Source organism: Tinamus guttatus, unplaced genomic scaffold, assembly GCF_059628265.1.
Source record: "Tinamus guttatus ecotype Peru unplaced genomic scaffold, ASM5962826v1 Tinamus_guttatus_pri_ptg000065l, whole genome shotgun sequence".
NCBI lineage: Eukaryota > Metazoa > Chordata > Aves > Tinamiformes > Tinamidae > Tinamus > Tinamus guttatus.
Window position 1 is genome coordinate 1,059,929 of NW_028288599.1, and position 16,618 is coordinate 1,076,546.

At 40.0% G+C, this 16,618-nt stretch overlaps 1 pseudogene; it reads right to left on the minus strand.

Annotated features, from left to right (window-relative positions):
• Positions 1–16,618, minus strand: part of LOC148595767 (uncharacterized) — a 131,193-nt pseudogene that overhangs the window by 51,300 nt on the left and 63,275 nt on the right.

Here is a 16,618-nt window from a genome sequence, read left to right on the forward strand (position 1 = left end):
CAAGCGAGACACCTGCCTGTCCTGCTCCAGTGAGGGGAGAGTGAAGTCACAGCAGTACAAGCTAACGAACTGAGAGCCAAGTTGGTGATTCACTTTGTGGCGCTCCAGGGAGGTATTGTTGGAGCCCTGTTATCCTTCGCCACTAAAGGCAATTTTTGTCTGTCTTCCTTCTGCCAAACTGCTGCATATTTTTGCTTTCTGCTCTATCCCTCAGTAGGCTCGGCTTGAGCACTGACAAAAACAGAGCCATAGCAAAGCAGGGCTATAATGCTTCCTGTACTGAAAGCACTTCAGCCAAATTCATGTTTGGTTGTAATTTAAGATGGTCATACAGTAATTTAGGCCCCCTTGAACTCACATTCCCTTGTACAGTTAGATTTCCTGAAGATAAAGCCCTGTTGACATGGGAAAGTTTTACCAGTTATATAGACAAAGTTAAGCTGGTGCAACCACACCTCGAATATCTTTGAGTGTGTGGAGACTCCTTTTGGTGTAAAAGACTATTTTTTTTCAGTTTAGCTTATGCCTTTCCTCAAGCTAGACCACAAAATTCACATTGATATTGTATTAAAGGGGTGTTCATACTCTGGACTTTGACACCTTTCCCATGTTGGTAGGGTGAGGAGCCCAGATGCCCTATAGAGTCTTTGGGAAAAGGTGAGTCCTTCCATAATGCGACTGGGGATTTTGGAATTATGAGCCTGGTATTGCCTGGTATGCACTACTTAACTACTGAATACCTTTTGCCATTACTTTGCCATTACATTTTGACATAACTACGTACTTAGTGTATAATGCCTATCTAAACTGCATATATGTGATATATTGAATAGGCAGTCAATCTTACCTAACCTGACTTGTTAAAAATGAGTATCAGCTTAGGTTGTGGCAGCTCTTTTCAGTCACTGAGAGAGAACAGTATCCCAGAGGACAATCAGTTCCATTGTGAAGGTAGATGTTTTTTAGGGAGAGTTGAAAGCGCATTCTTAACACAAAGGACTTTCCCTGTCCAAAGTTATGTCTTTTCACAAGGGGGGTAAAATTGCTCAAAGGAAAATATCTGCCAGACTTTTTTTTAATATGGACAAAAACACTTATTTTCTTCTGGCTGAACTCTTGGAAATCCTTGATGTCTTTTGGCTAAGAAGTTCTCAAAGGACACCCAGTCGAAGGCAGCTAAAATTCAGTCTTAAACAGCTTGAGTGGTTAAAGTTTAGCAATGTTATAAGTCACTGGAAACTCTTTTATGGTGGGAAAATGCTGGACAAGCTTAATGATAGATAGTACTATTGATAATTAATAATACAAATCCTTGTAGCTACATAGAAGTGATTCCCAGAGATTGTGGATATTTTTATTGTGCAGACGCAGTTCTAATCCTTCTGGAATCCTTGAGTTTTTGACATCTGCTATATCTTGTGATAGTCTTGGTAAAATAGTCCTCTGATTAGTGGTATTTTTGTTGGACCTTGATTTCACGGATTGCTTTCCTTTTCTTGTACTGCACACGCAGTCCAGTGGGGCTTTGCAGCTTAATTAGTTTGCTAATCTCAATCTGAAATCAACATGAGCTCCAGCCTAGTTTAGGCATCTAGCTGGTTTTAATACTTTGTGAATCCAGTGCAGTAGCTCTTCCGAAGTAACTAGGCACTATGCAAGCTGCTGTTGTAGTCAACAGGACAGGTGACTTTGAGGGTTTCCAGAGAGAGTGTATCTAAGGGGACAGACCCCTTCCTTCTGCAGCCCTTCAAAGAAATCTGTGTTTCTGCTGAATGAAAAGGGAATTTGAGCACTGAGCTCAATGTCACCAAGAAACTTAAATTTAGGTGTTGAGTGAGTGCCTGAGCTATGCCGATACAATTTAGATTTACATTTATGGAATCTAATACTGCATGAATGCACACAATACTGAGTGAATGCACACATGTGATTATGTATGCATATATGCATTTATCTCCATGTTGAAATGCTCCAAGTTGAGATCTTTTTACTTATAAATATCACAAGTTCATAGACAATTTTGCCAGTGCATAATGTTTTTTCATTTCTGATTTCCATGTTGACACAATTCACAAATTCCATGCCTCCCAGAAGTATTAGCTCTCTTACTTCTCCTTAAGTTCACTGATCTGACCCTACAGTGTTTGGTTTACATTCTTTTTTGACCATCAAAAATTTACTGCCAAAAAGTAGCACATTTCAAGCTGCACAAGTCACAGAAGAAACACTAGATGATGCATTGGTTGAGCTTTAACTGGAGTACTTAGCAAGAAAATACCATGCACAGATCTCTGTGGTGAGGGCTGCAGATGCAATATTTTCCTTTTGTGTGCAATTATTTATTTTATATTGCAGCTTTCAAGTCTTGATTGTCCCCACTATTGTCCATGTATGGTAAATAGGTACTGTAAAATCCACGCTTTAAATCTCAACCACTCCTTTTGCCTTCCAGTGAAAAGAAGCCAAGTAAAATAACGTTGTGAATATTTTGTAACTTCAAATATTTTGTATGTATCTGTGTGTAAGCACTAAAAAATCCATAGTTCTGATAAAATAAAGAGAAGGTGTTCAGAAAATGTAAACATGCAGGATACGTTTCATATGTTTTTTCTCTGTCGAGACCCAAAACCTGAATCCTTCTGGCTAATTTTGGTGATTAAATATTCCATGCCATTCTTCATTTGATAGTGTTGGACTTGTGTATTCTGGCAGAAATCTAAATGTTGAACCCTTCCTGGTGTAAGAAGACACACGAGAAACTTCATTTGGGTTCCCAGTTTACCTGATCACTAGTTACGTGCTTCTTCTATTTGCACGTAACTATTTGCACTAGTTACGTGCAAATAAATGAACCATTGAAGCCAATATGCAGTGATAGTTACACACCAGACAAATGACCAGACCTGACTTTGACTGCAGCTGGATGACTTGACAGTTAATGGTATTGCTGAGATATAAAGGGCAGAATTTGGCCCTGGTCCCATGCTTGTCATAAGTTACCATACTAAGCTTAATGTTAAAGGGAACTTCATGCAGAGCTGTGATGATTAATGGGATCTGGATGCAGAAATTCCTGTGGGATACAACTAAAAATTCATTCCTTTATTTTGATGGCTGTTCATTTTAATATAGGACTTTGATACCATATTGTGCCGACAACTGTGGAATAGTCTGGCTACTTATATTTATCGCTTTGAACTTCTGGAGGCTTGTGAAACCATTATGAAAGCTAGGCATTTTGTACTGTATGAAATTCCTAAGGATGCCAAAGCTTAAAGCTTCTGTTTATTCCTTCCCTTGCATTTGACAAGTCCTGGGAGGCCTTGTTTAAGCTTCTGTGGAGAGCATTAATATATTTGAAAGCAAGGTAACATATAATGATTCTGCTTATATATATACCACTGCAGCAGTGGCAGAGAATTTACATTTGCCTTTGGTAGCTAATGCAAAAGCATGGCTGTGATCCATTATATGGGGAAAGATAAAACCCTGTGAATTCTGTTTCTGCTGTTGGATGCTTTACTAAGGAAAGCATGGCATTATCCCGATGGGACATTTGAATCTACTCCAGACATCATGAGCTGCTACTTTGCTGTCAGAACAACCCCAAAAACTTCTTTCAGATTGGGCTATCAGGATCGAGAGAGGAAGCTGGGACTCTTAATTAGCTGAAGGGCAGTTCTTATTACCTTTTCTTTTGTCTCTTTTACTTAAGATATTTTTTTATTTACAGTTCCAAAATCGTCAACCCTGAAACTATAGTCCTTCTCATGCTATCAGCTCTAGCAAAGGACATTTGCTCTGTATAAACAAGACATGAATTATTACTTACCTTGCCTCTATGCGGTGGGCTACCTAGAGCCGACAGAGTGATGATATCAAGAAACAAGGTCTATGCTCCTTGAAGTGCAAGAATATGTTTATACTCCCCCTGGCAACACAGGCATGCCTGGATAGCTAACTGGATAGCTAACATCCTACTTGTGTGAGCCAGGGGAAGGGTGTTGGATTGCAGCTGCTAGATGGTTGCACTTTGAGTGGCAGAGACGTGCCCTGTGTGTCTCGCACCAAGAGAGGCTTTTCCTCCTAAAGAACAAGGATCGGGACATTGGAAGGATGGTTCCTTGTAGCCCTTTGTGTCGGTGAGACAGCAATGAGGCGCAGAAGGAAGAAGGAAAGAACTTTTAGAAACAAGCCTCATTTAAATGCCCATACAAAGCCTGGGAGCAGACTCACCAAATAACTACAAATGGTGATTTGCACTGATGCAGCTTAACAGCAAAAACTGCTCTGTTGTGTTTGCAAATTATGGGACTTTTTTTGTCTGTCTGCATCATGAAGCTTAGCTGGCACAGCTACCAAGCACTGAATGTCCAGCACAGGCCAGCCTCATGAATCTCCTGTCCAGCCACTTCTCCTGAGTGGAAGGGTCAGAGGAACTGAATACGAGTAAAATGGCAAAGGCACTCCTCTTCCCATAAAATGCAGAGCTTGTCAATATCAGAAAAGAAGCAAAGTTGTAAAACATGCTGGCAGGAACACAGCCCAAGCAAAAAAACTGATACGGGACTGCCAGCTGAATTGCACTCCTCAGCTTCACGAGCCAGTTTTTGTTCTCTCAGGGTGCAAATTTGCACTTGCTGTCCTAACTCTAATCAGAGTATTTCAGGATTTATATCTTCTGAGGAGAGCTGAATTTGGCCCTCTTGTGTGGATTGGAGTTGTACTGTCAGGCCACAAACTCCAGTATTTTTAGCAGCAGTTGTCACATCTAATTAAACACAAAATTTAGCAGGATGAAGTGAAAAAAGTGCATGGTTAAGGGGATTTAAAGCCAAAATTCCAAACATTTTATCCAATCTATACTGACATCTAAGTAAGGTAGTTTCTATACGTATATGCGTATTTATGAGTTATTACTGGTACTTTCATTCTGTTACGAGCCTTCCACTTCTGAAATCTCCTGTAGACACCTGTTGTTTTGAGACCAAGTCATTAAAAAAATAAATCTCATGACTATCTGCTATATTTGAAGTGAACTATTTATAATATTAATTCAAAGCCTTGCTATATTTATTTAAGAGAACTGAGAGGAGATTTGATCAACATGTTCAAGTACCTGAGGAGTGACTGTAGGGAGGATGGGGCCAAAGTCTTCTCATGCCAGCAATGGAACAAGGGGTAGCGGGCGCAAGTTGAAACACAGGAAGTTCCATCTCCATGTGAGGAAGAACTTCTTTCCTGTGAGGGTGACAGAGCCCTGGAACAGGCTGCCCAGAGAGGTTGTGGAGTCTCCTTCTCTGGAGATCTTCCAAACCCGCCTGGATGCCACCCTGTGCCACGTGCTCTAGGTGTCCCTGCTGGAGCAGGGGGTTGGACTAGATGATCTCTAGAGGTCCCTCCCAACCTCAGCCATTCTGTGACTCTGTAACAGTGACAATAACACAAATGCTCACAACAAACTGCCTAGAGGAAGGTATAACTTACAAGATGATCGTATAAATTAGTGATAAAAGAAATAAAAAAATAAGAATAGCAAATCATAAGCAGAACCACTTGTACACATATGGGAACAAATTAGGTTCAATAGGCTATTCATTCCTGCCTGTACGTTACTGCTTGTTCATTCATCCTTATCTTTTAATTCCCCGTATCAAATCTTTTCAGTTCATCATCAACTGTGGAGATTGGCTCGCATGTGTTTGCTAGTCCAATCTGACATGAGGCAATATCACAGCTGGAAGTATTTCATGGAAAAAATTACCTATCCAGAGTGTACTGTCAGCTATTCAAATGATTAAAGTCAGTAATCTTGAAGAACTGATTTTGAGGAGTCGATGAGTCAATATATTCTTTTTCCTTGTGTTTAATGAAAAGACTTGGTATGAAGCAGGAGATATCAGCGAGGTGAATTAACTGAGAAATCTGAAATTGCAGTGGTTATCTTGAAAACAGGAATAATTGCAGCCTACTGTTCTCATTAATTTACTGAAAGACTGTTTGGAAATTTCTCTTCAGAGTCTGTTTTACTGACATTATAGTGATATGTCAAGATGAAATTTTACCTCTGTGTCACAATGAGTGTCTTGGGAATGCCAAGTGAGACCATGATCTCGTCATACCAGAGCTATTTTTTTAGAAAAAGCTCAAGTTTTTCAATTTCTAAAGCAGAAAGGCAAAAGACTCTGGGAGGAATCTGAAAGTATGTCCAGTGTGACGTTTCAAATGAAGTGTTAACTTTTCAAGAGCAGGTTGCACTTAGAGACACTCGCAGGGGGCAAACATCAGAGTTGAAGGTGTTTTTTCTCTTGATGTATGTCAACGATTTCGGGGTTTCTAAGTACTTTGAATGCATCTTTCTGAAATGGCCATAAATGTGCAGTTCCAGCTTTTCTGTGCATACCACTCCCACCCTTACGTGGTCCCGCTGGTATTTCTAGCTGAAATTGTACAGACTGACTCACTCCACACATGTTAAGAGGGAGTCATGCTGCTGATTTCAGTGGCTTTTCAAGAAGCTTTGAGGAACCAAATGCCTTCTGCCTTTTCTCCATTTCATTTTGGACCGAAGCTTGAATGGCAGAAATGTAGAATGATGTGGCCCATTTGGCCGTATGTTTTCTAAGTTTAGATGAAGTGGTTGAGTATGTTTTAACATATGTTAAAATACCAGCAACTTTGAAAATAGACATTTTCTCTGGGAAACAAAAAGCCCTTAAAGCAAAAGGAAAGGCTTTTACTATTAAATTTTATCTGACAATTCATTTTTTATCATTTAAATGCCATGGAAAGAATAAAGTTTAGTGGGAGGAGTGGGTTGAGGGACTTCCACCGCAATACCTTGTTTCCACTGTAAATCTAATACAGGAGAAAAAAGTGCAGAGGAGGATGGGTGAAACATGGCACATGTTTTTAGAGCAATGCAGAATCTGAGAAAAGTAATTTCCAACAAGATTTATTTGTTGTATGTCAGACTGGGGAGTATTTCTCTGCTCAGAACTGAGCCAGATCACTGCTCACTCCAGAAGCAGAAAAACAGGGTTGATGAATAGTCCTTGCGATCCTTGCGACCAAGCATCAGGTGACAGCATAGCCAGAGCTGTCAGCCCTCATGCCCCTTTCCAACCCTAGCATGAGCTTGCAGGGTAGATTTGGTCCTTCTTTGTGTGAGAATTTAAGTCTTCCCTGTGTGAATTCAGTGATTCAGGTCACTCAAAAGTTTTAGGCTGTACTGTCCTCTCCTTTGCGCTGTAATAACCTGGTTTTCCCCTATAATGCAGGCTCTCATATGAAGAACATCTGCGCATTGTGTGCCTTCCCATGCATCTCCAATCTTCATTCTTCAGGACACACATCATTATGAATGGCCAATGTGGCTGTCCTCCCATCTCAAACTCCAGCTTCTTGTCACAGTCCCATGGGACAAGTCTGCTCTTCTTCCCCCACCTGAAGATCTCATTTTTGGCTCTCTCCAGCTGATGACACCCCTTGCTCTATCTTCTCTCTTATCTACTCTGCTTTCCTGAAACACTGATGGCTTTGGCTGTTGCCTGCTCTTCTAGACCTGCTGACACCATCAAATAGTTCCATTGTCATTTTCATAGTAAGTTTTCTGTAAATTTAAATATATCTTTATGATCATGTATCTGTTCTGCTTGATATTTCTTCTAGAGCAATAGCATTTTGTGCAGCTGCTGCTTAGCCGTGCAAGGAGGTACCTTCTGAATCCCAACTCACTGGGATTTCTGTGGAAACCCTTTTCTTCTCCTGGCCCACCTTCCTATGGAATTTCTGACAGGATCATTGTTAATATATTGGGTAATTTGTTTTCCTTCTGTATTTCAAGTTGTCTTCCCCCCATATATCATTCATAGACAGGTCTGTCAGATCTCTTTGGATGTGCTGTTATCTGAGATCAATGTTGTGCTGCATGGCCCATAATGCATGAAATCAGAGCAAGCTGTATGCTTAGGCCATGCAGCATGGCTAATCATTCTCAAATGCTATCATCAGTTATCTGGAGGAGCTAAAAAAAATAAAATAAATAGAGACCTAAGCAGCCTGTGGTTGGTTTAATCTTTAAAATCAGGAGAGACTTTGCAGTGATTAAAGAGCCATTTCCTGACTACATATTGATATGAGCTGCTTCCAAGTCAAATATGAAGGAGAGTGACAGGCATTCAGTCCTGCTCTGATTGGCAGGTCCTAGCCCTATGAATAGTAATCTCTTTCCTGCTCGTGTTTAAAGGCATTCTGGGGTGGTCTGTATTTAATACATGACCCTCTCAAGTAATGGCCCTGGTATTTTCTATTGTAATTGACAAAATTGCACTCTTTAATTTTCAGCATCCATAAGGACAGGTGGAAAGTTTTATTCAGAAACCGAAGGATTCCTGTTGTTTTCCAATAGTTTCCAGAAGCCAGGCACTTTGGGACCAATTCTGTGTTCTGAGAAATGCCAGACAAAAATGTGTACTGAAGAATTTATCCAATATTGCTGCAGCGCGCTGAGTCCTTTTTTTTACATAAATCAGTACGGTAAGACATTACAAGCATGAATAACAATGGTGTTGTGGGATGCAGATCTTTGCAATCTGGGAAGAGCCTCCAGAAGACCCTGTGCGGTGCAGTGACTAAAACACAGAGTGTAGACTCAGGAAATGGGGAGTTGCTCCCAGCATTTCTACTGGGCTATTGGGTGGTCATGAGTTAGCCATTTCACCCCTCTAAGTATCTTCATCTGTAAAATGGAGATCATAAGAATGACATCTTCCATAAAGGACTTTGGAATCTTCTTCAAGTATATGAAAGATATCTTGCAATAAGGTGCCCAAAGTAGCAGAAAAAAAAAGACTGATTCAGAGCTCCCTTCCAGATCTGCATTCCTGAGCATGTAGAAAGGTCTGTAGACACTCAGTGCTTTTATTAAGGATGGCCTGGATTATGAGTTTACAATAGATAATCATGTACAAATGCTCTTCCATTTTTAGATTCCCCTCCCTCCAGAGGTTGCCTCACTGTGCTAACAGTTTTCCCCATAACCTCAGTGTGGTTTTAGGCAGAGACAGAGTATTTGCAGCTCTGGGAGACTTAGTGCTGAAACCTGTTCAGTTGTAATGGTTCATGCAGCCCTGTGCTTTCCTTAGAAAACACTCCTACTCCCAATTCGATATCCCATATCTTTCCCCTTTAGAGATTCCAAACCTATTCTAACATATCACTAAATTTGCAAAAATATTCAGCATACTCAGGGAAAACAAAAATGGAGATTTAGCTTTCCTTTCTCCTGTCTTATCCAGATCTGATACCAGAGGCAAAACGGAATGTTGCTGTCCGAATCATCTTCTTTTGTTTATTTAGATTTTGTTTTATTGCTAACAGCTAATCAATTCAAATGAAAACAAATACTTCTCCAACCTCAGATACAAATAGCTATGTGTGTTTTTTTATATGAAAGATAGCTAAAAGTTATAATCCCAGGCAAACAAAAGTTTGCTGCCATGAACTAAAAATGTACAAAGATGCGAAAGGGAAAAAGGATGGGAGATTCAAAAAAAAAAAAAAAAAAGGCTTCAGGGAGTCATTGTGCTATTTGCAAAATTGCCATTTCTGTAAACGATTATTTAATTGTTGATATGAATTTAGCCTGGTGATAAAATTTTTTCCTGGCTCTGACAGACATTCTCTAGTGGAAAGAAATAAATCTGGTGAGTTTGAATTATACACAATTGGATCGCTGAACTACTCTAACTTCAGCAATGGTTGGATGTCATTGTACTTTGTGTTATACTTCCATGTAGGAAAATGCAGCATGAGAAGGATTACAACTGATTAAATGTGACATCCCCCAACACAACGCTAACATAAAAGGAAATTCCAAACTATGGGACACACCTCTCAACGTGCTCTCCTGTCTGCCGAGCATGTTCTCACTGACACTGGCAAAAGTGTTCTTGTCTCAGAAGAGGTCTTTTGCATCCTACAAGTAATGAAAGTATGTGACAGGCTATAATGTCTGTCTGAGAGATCTGTCTGAGTTTCTAATCTGAAAAATAATCTAGTCAACAGGGGTAAATAATCAGGCTTACTGTAGAGGAAGACATTAATGAGGAGCCTTTTTGTAGATTTATGGAAAACATATCAGGTTGTAAAACTATCAGTAGGTCAAATACAGAAGACCAGCCTTCCAGGAGGGTTGTGATGTAGGGGCTGTAGTGTCTGCAACTTAGGAAGCATCAGGGAAATGTTGAGGGCTTTTGAACTCCAATTCAGTAAACTGCAGTCAAAGGGGCCGCATTTTCTATTAGCAGATTGAAGAGTTTAAACAGCATCACTCACCTTCAGCTGGGAGAAATAAAGCCACAGAAGAGTTAGATGGTATGGTCAGATCAAAGCTGCAGCAGAAAGAGATGTTGTGAGCCCATTCCCAGCTTGGCTGGAGTGGGAGGCCACGATCCCTTTGGTTTCAGTACAGCAGGACTTTGCCTTGATCGTACTGCTTTTATTTTCCTCTTCTCAACCCCAACCATTATGCCTTTCTTTCTCATTGTCAAGCAGATGTTGCTTGCCTTATGCAAGAAGATGTTGTCTTAAAAAAATTTCAGAGGAAAGTTCAGCCTGTGGCTTGTTACTGCCATTATTTATTTTGAACAAAGTCCAACATTATAAGGCACATGGACAATCAGGCTATGGATGAAGTGATTAGGATAGGGCTGACTCAGACCTGTTAGTCTGGCAACGACTCAGTAGTATATATTCCAGAAAGTGAACTCCCTAGGAGTAACTCGCCTTATCAGAGGCTTTTAAAATTCTGTACGAGATGATAGTGGATGGAAATAATCCTGCCTGAATCTAGGATGCTGTATTCTTTTCATTTTTTTTTAATGTCTCTGGAGGTGAGAACTGTATCCATAGCCACACAGAAAGCTTATATTTCTATCCTATCTTACATTTCTGTTTGCATTGTTAGTGGAGATGAATTAAGAATTCACATTTCTCAAATTATGGGAGCTTAGGGAAAAGTCTGTCACTGCTGTTCTGAATTATAATACGTGACAAAAAGATGCAATATTTTGTCTTCTTTAACTAAATGTCTGTAAGTCCTTTTTAGTCCTGGTCAATTTGACTTTCTGTTCAGGCGAAGTGGTAAACTAAGTTTAAGTTTTGTAAGAATGATCTGAATTCACCTGCAGGAGATGAACACATAATAGATGTGTAAGTATTAAGCTGGTAAAGAACAGTTCCTTCCTTTAGTATTCATTTTAAATTGCTAATGGAAATTGGAGACAGCCTGCAAAAAATAAGTATCAAAATAATTCACTTAATTTACACATTCTAGCAAAGTATATTTTATGTTGTTAACTATTTCTTTCCACTATGGAAAAGCAATTGCTAAATTATGAAAACAAATGAAAAAACATTTAAGGTTGTATTCAACCTGCTTTATTATCCATGCTTACTTTCTCTGGGCTGCATCAAGGAATTAAATTATTTGTTTTTTAAATAGGCTTTTCTCCATTGTGTTTTATCACAGCAAAAAACTACTACACTTGGACTCCGGAATGATTTAACACAGATAGGTATCACAAAGGAAAACACAATAATAAAACATTGTGTTTATTTAATTTACTGGTGCATTCAGTTTTGTCTTGAGTTGGTCATAAAAAATGCATACAAGGAGTGACTTTGCTTAAAACTGACTTTTTAAAAGTAAAAATAAAAATAACTGCACGTTGGAAATAGTTCCTATGTTACTACAATGATGAGAATGTTTTACCAGATTTTTTGGATTTTTTATTTAAATTGCTTTGAAACTATTACATTTTTTAATTCTGAGAATAATACAAATTTACAAAAATCATTTTTCAAAATTGCAGAATATGAAAGTATGTATCTAGTCACTATTCAGTGTATAGAAAATGTTCAGTATTTTAAAAAATAATTCCCTAAATCTGCATGGAAAAAAACTATCAACTTTAATGGGGCTTTGTCTTCTTGACAAAAGTATCTGTGACACTAACAGGGACAAAAGTATCTGGGACACTAAGGAGGAAATTATCCTTAACGGTAGGAAAAACCTCTATGGTCACTTACTGTCCACTGAATAAAATAACCATGAATGAGTGCATGGCTCCTGTGTTAATGGGAATTTCATATATCCTTATCAGAATGTTGTAGTTAAAGATGTAAAGCTATAAGCTGTATTCTCTGTCTCTCTCTCTCTCTCTCTTTTTTTTTTTTTTTCCTGTGAACTTTACTGCTCAAAACTAGATGGATATTAGAAAGAAAGACTTGAGTGAAAAGCAGATTTGAGTTTTCAGGAGTGCTGCAAGATGAAAGGTCTGCTCACAGAGAGAAATAGTCTCTCTCTCTGTCCCGAGCAGAGAAGTCATCTGATGGTTAAGAGCTCTCTTACTGGGCATCATTCATCACAGGCCACCCAGCTCCTTCTTCTGAGCCAGCAGCTAGAAGTAGCATACTTGCAATGCTGTAATCACGTAGAAAATCAAAGCAAGACACTTTCTGGTATAAAAGATGTGTAATGCGAAAAGAAAAAAAAAAAAAAAAAGGCTGCAGAGAACAGCTTAAGCAAGTAAGAGCTCAAGGTAGAGGAATAAAGGATTGACAGTATTTTGAGGCTCCTTCCAGATTACTGCTGGGCATGATACTGGACATTTTAGCATGCTTGAGAATTTGTTTTGCTGCCTAAATCCGCAAATAGACCAAGCACAATCCTGAGCACATGATTAAGCATGAAATGAATAAGATAAATGGCAAGAGGCTGGGGGGAACTGGGACTGTTTAGCCTGGATTGGCTTGGGGGAATTCTGTCAATGTGTATAAATATCTGCCAGTGGTGCCCAGTGACAAGATGAGGAGCAATGGGCACAGACTGAAACACAGGAAATTCCCCTTGAATGTAAGAAAACACTTTACTGTGAGGGTAGTTGGGTGCTGACAGAGGTCACCCAGAAAGGCTGTGAAGTCTCCATCCTTGGAAGTATTCAAAACCCAAATGGACATAGTCCTGGGCAGCTTGTTCAAACTGACCCTGCATGATGACCTCCTTCCAATCCCAGCTGATCTGCGATTCTCTGAAATAGTGTAGGAGTGGAAATTACCTAAAACCTTCAGGTCAAGAAAGAACATGAGCAGAGAGGAACAGCAAAGAAGAAACTTTCTCACACTTAAAAATGTGCATCAGAGCATCCCTGAGGTCCTTCCCTGCTCATGCCCCATTTCACAAATAAGTCATTACCAACCTTTGCTCTTCCAAAGATCAGGCTACAGAAAAGGCTTTGCCATGGTCACCTCTCTTCCTCTGTTTGATCTTGCATAGTCTGCTAATCAGTTTTCTACCTAGTAGCCGTCAGTCTTTGGCAAACACTGTTGTATCTGCATTGGGACCTATAGACTGTTAGTCTTGCACAGACATGAGATTCATCTTTAGGACAGCCAAAGTAATCACCTGAATGAGGGACCTAGAGGCAGCACTGCATTTGGGGTCTTCACATCTATTTATCCCTTTATTATTTATCCTCTTAATAACCTTAAGCCATTCCATTTGTCTCCAAGGTTGAAAGCATCACCATGACTCCTGCCCTTTCCCTCCTTTCCCATTCTTAACTTGCAGAAAACTGCTTTACAAGGTCAGAATAAAAGCAGGAGTTCAGAAGCTTTTTACATTGTTGAAGGGAGACACCACTTAGCTGAAGTGAACTGTAATTTTTCTTCTAGTGTGGCAGCGATGAATAGGTATTTAAAGCATTAAAAGTGCCTTGTAGCAGGTTATTCAGAATGCAAGTGCAGTGCTGATTGACTTCATTTTACTCGGGTTGCATTGTATTTACAGTAAGAGTACTTCAGGAGAACATTTATCTCTTTGCTGCCACTGTAGCAGCAGTCAGTTCAAGTAAACCTTATGAATAAAGATCGATCCTAAGCATCAGGATTTTTTCCAACGTCAATTTTTCTGTAGGAATGTCAAAAAAAAAAAACCTCTCAGTAAAACTGAAAGAGCTGAACAAATATTTAATATACCATTACTTGTGTTTCTGAGCTTTTCTTCTCCTTGAAATAGGCAGCTTTCTCTGAAGTAGGTACTACGACTCTTCCTCTTCCTTTCTCCTCTACCCCCCCTCAGAAAGCCTAAAGGGAAAGGAAAGATTTATTTTACCCAGTTTCAGTGTACTATTAACAATCCACAAGGAGTATATAATTATACGCAGCGCTGATGAAGAGAAATATTCAAAGCCTTCAAGGGTTTAAGTCACCTAATTACCCATGTACCAACTGCAGGACTCTCTGTCCTACACTGATTTATCAGTGGGTCTCAAATCTGTGCTGGAAAGACCACCTTTGAGGGGTGAAATGGAGGTTCAGCCTTTCCAACTGTTCCTACTTAGCCCCACAGCCAGGACAGCTAATGAATGCCAAATGTAGTGTTGTGGAATTAGTCTACCAGGATCTCGATGAAGACTGCCAATTTGTCTCACACAGACCAGCGAGTAGCCAGATAACAATCTTAGGTAGTAACTTTGGGGTAAAATACCGACCACATCAAAGGCAGTGAGATTTGTAGCCATTGACACTGGGACTGTGATTTCTCCCCTGGTTGCAGACGACTTGTTCAGATCTTAGCTGCCTGTTGATGGATTTAAACTATCTTCTGAGTCACCCAGTTTTTGCCTCTCCTTGCAGGCACTCCCCTCATCCCACTCCTGTAGTTTGTCTTCAGCTTTGGTCACCAACCATAAGGTTTATATATGAAAAGCACTAATCTCTTTCCTATCTCTCCCGTTCTCAGTGAAAGCTGTTTTTACTCAAGCTGTTGTTGGTGCTTTGGATGACATTGTGCAGCACCCGGAGAGAGCTGGTGGGGGGAACACAGCAGGGAGGCTGGGCCATCACAGAGGTTAAGAAAACAGCTTCCACAAAGTGCCCAGCCTCCACACTGTTCTGTCATCTTCTCGGTCATTTTGTATGCATGTAAGTGTGGAATCATAGGTGCGTTTGGAGGTCGTTATTTTTTTCCGGAGTTTCCTGCTAAATCTTTTATTTGTGCCCTCTGACAGATGTGTTAAAGCACCCTGTAGGGTTTTTTCTTTCAGCACAAATTCTACTATTGCAGGTTCTTTCACATATAAATTAGCACTATCTGAAATAGGAGGCTTTATGAAGTTTAAATTACTCTATCACTCATGAGGAACTACGCTGTTAGTGTTACCATTCTCCATTTTATTTAAAAAGTGAGGAAAATGCAATTCAAATGTCTGCAGAGCCAGCCTAATAAAAATGATAGATTAGTTGTCAAACCGCTCTGCTTCCACCCAGCCCCTCCTTTCTCCTACCCTTCCTTCTGTTATTCGAAAAGAAGTCATGCGATAGCTTTCTTGCTGCTGTTGGCTTTTGGAAATAGCCAACTGATTCTGGTAGCTTGGGGCTTACACTATTTTGCTTGTGCTCAGTGGGTGATGCTGTGTAAAAACCTGCTTTGCCTTAATAATTTAGCTCCTTATGCTTGGCTGGAGTTTACCAGCCCTCCTTGGCTGTGGATCAGATTTTAGTTTAACCTCTGTGTTCTACCACTCATCTGAACAGCACAAGAGTTCACAAATCCAGAGTGTGCAGGATGTTCCTGCTAGGATGTAAAAGCAGCTTTGCAGAACAAGCTGGTGAGGGGAATCCAAATTGGACACCCCAAAGCCTGGCACTTTCCTCAGGAAATCGAATTAGGTTCTGGTTGAACATTGCTGGTATTCTCCAAGGTCCCTCAGAATATTTGAAATAATTACCAATATTATAAAAGGAAATGAACTGAACACTTCAAAGCTATGTAGGAGGAGGTATTGGTTCTAATTGTGCTGTATATTAAAAAGAATATGTCAAGTGTCTGTCTCAAGAGTTACTCAGAACTAGTCAAGTTGGCACAGGAACTTGATTTTCTGTGTGCCTGAAATGTTGGAACGGAGTTGGGCATAGTCTAGATTTGGGTTAACCAGCCTGCTTGCATAAAGTTTGCAGTTCCTGGGAATGGTTTGGGATTTAGCAAATTTGGATTGGATATGACCACCCTATTCAAAAGGGTAAAAGGGTTTAGTAATATAGATGAAAGCTGTTTCTGCCAGCTGGCTGCAGGACCAGAGAATGGTGCTGGGCACATTTATTAGTATCGACTTTGCCAAAGAGGCCCGGAGAAATTTTGCCATGAGCTTGAAAGGAATGAGCATTTGGCCAGTGCTGTGCAAGCATCACTTCCAATCTGCAGCTCAGGAAAGCAGTTTACCAAAGGGACTAAGTGAGTTTCAGTTTACACAAGCGGGAGAGTCAGGTTTGAACAGGCTGAATGGCTTCAACAGATCACAGATTTCATCTGTGGCAATGAAAGGCAAGGATTCCTAATTGTCTTGTCCTTGAGTCTTCATATCAGACTCGTACTATGTTTCACCTTCATATAAAATCTCCAGTTTGGTGGCCTAGCTGCAGTAAGTCCACGTATAAATCAGGTTGTCCTTCCTCATTTGTATGCCTATGATCCATCTTGCTTACTACTTTTTAAGCTTAAAATCTTTCTGAATATGAATATGGGAGAACAACCTTTTCCGGTATTTTTGCCAGA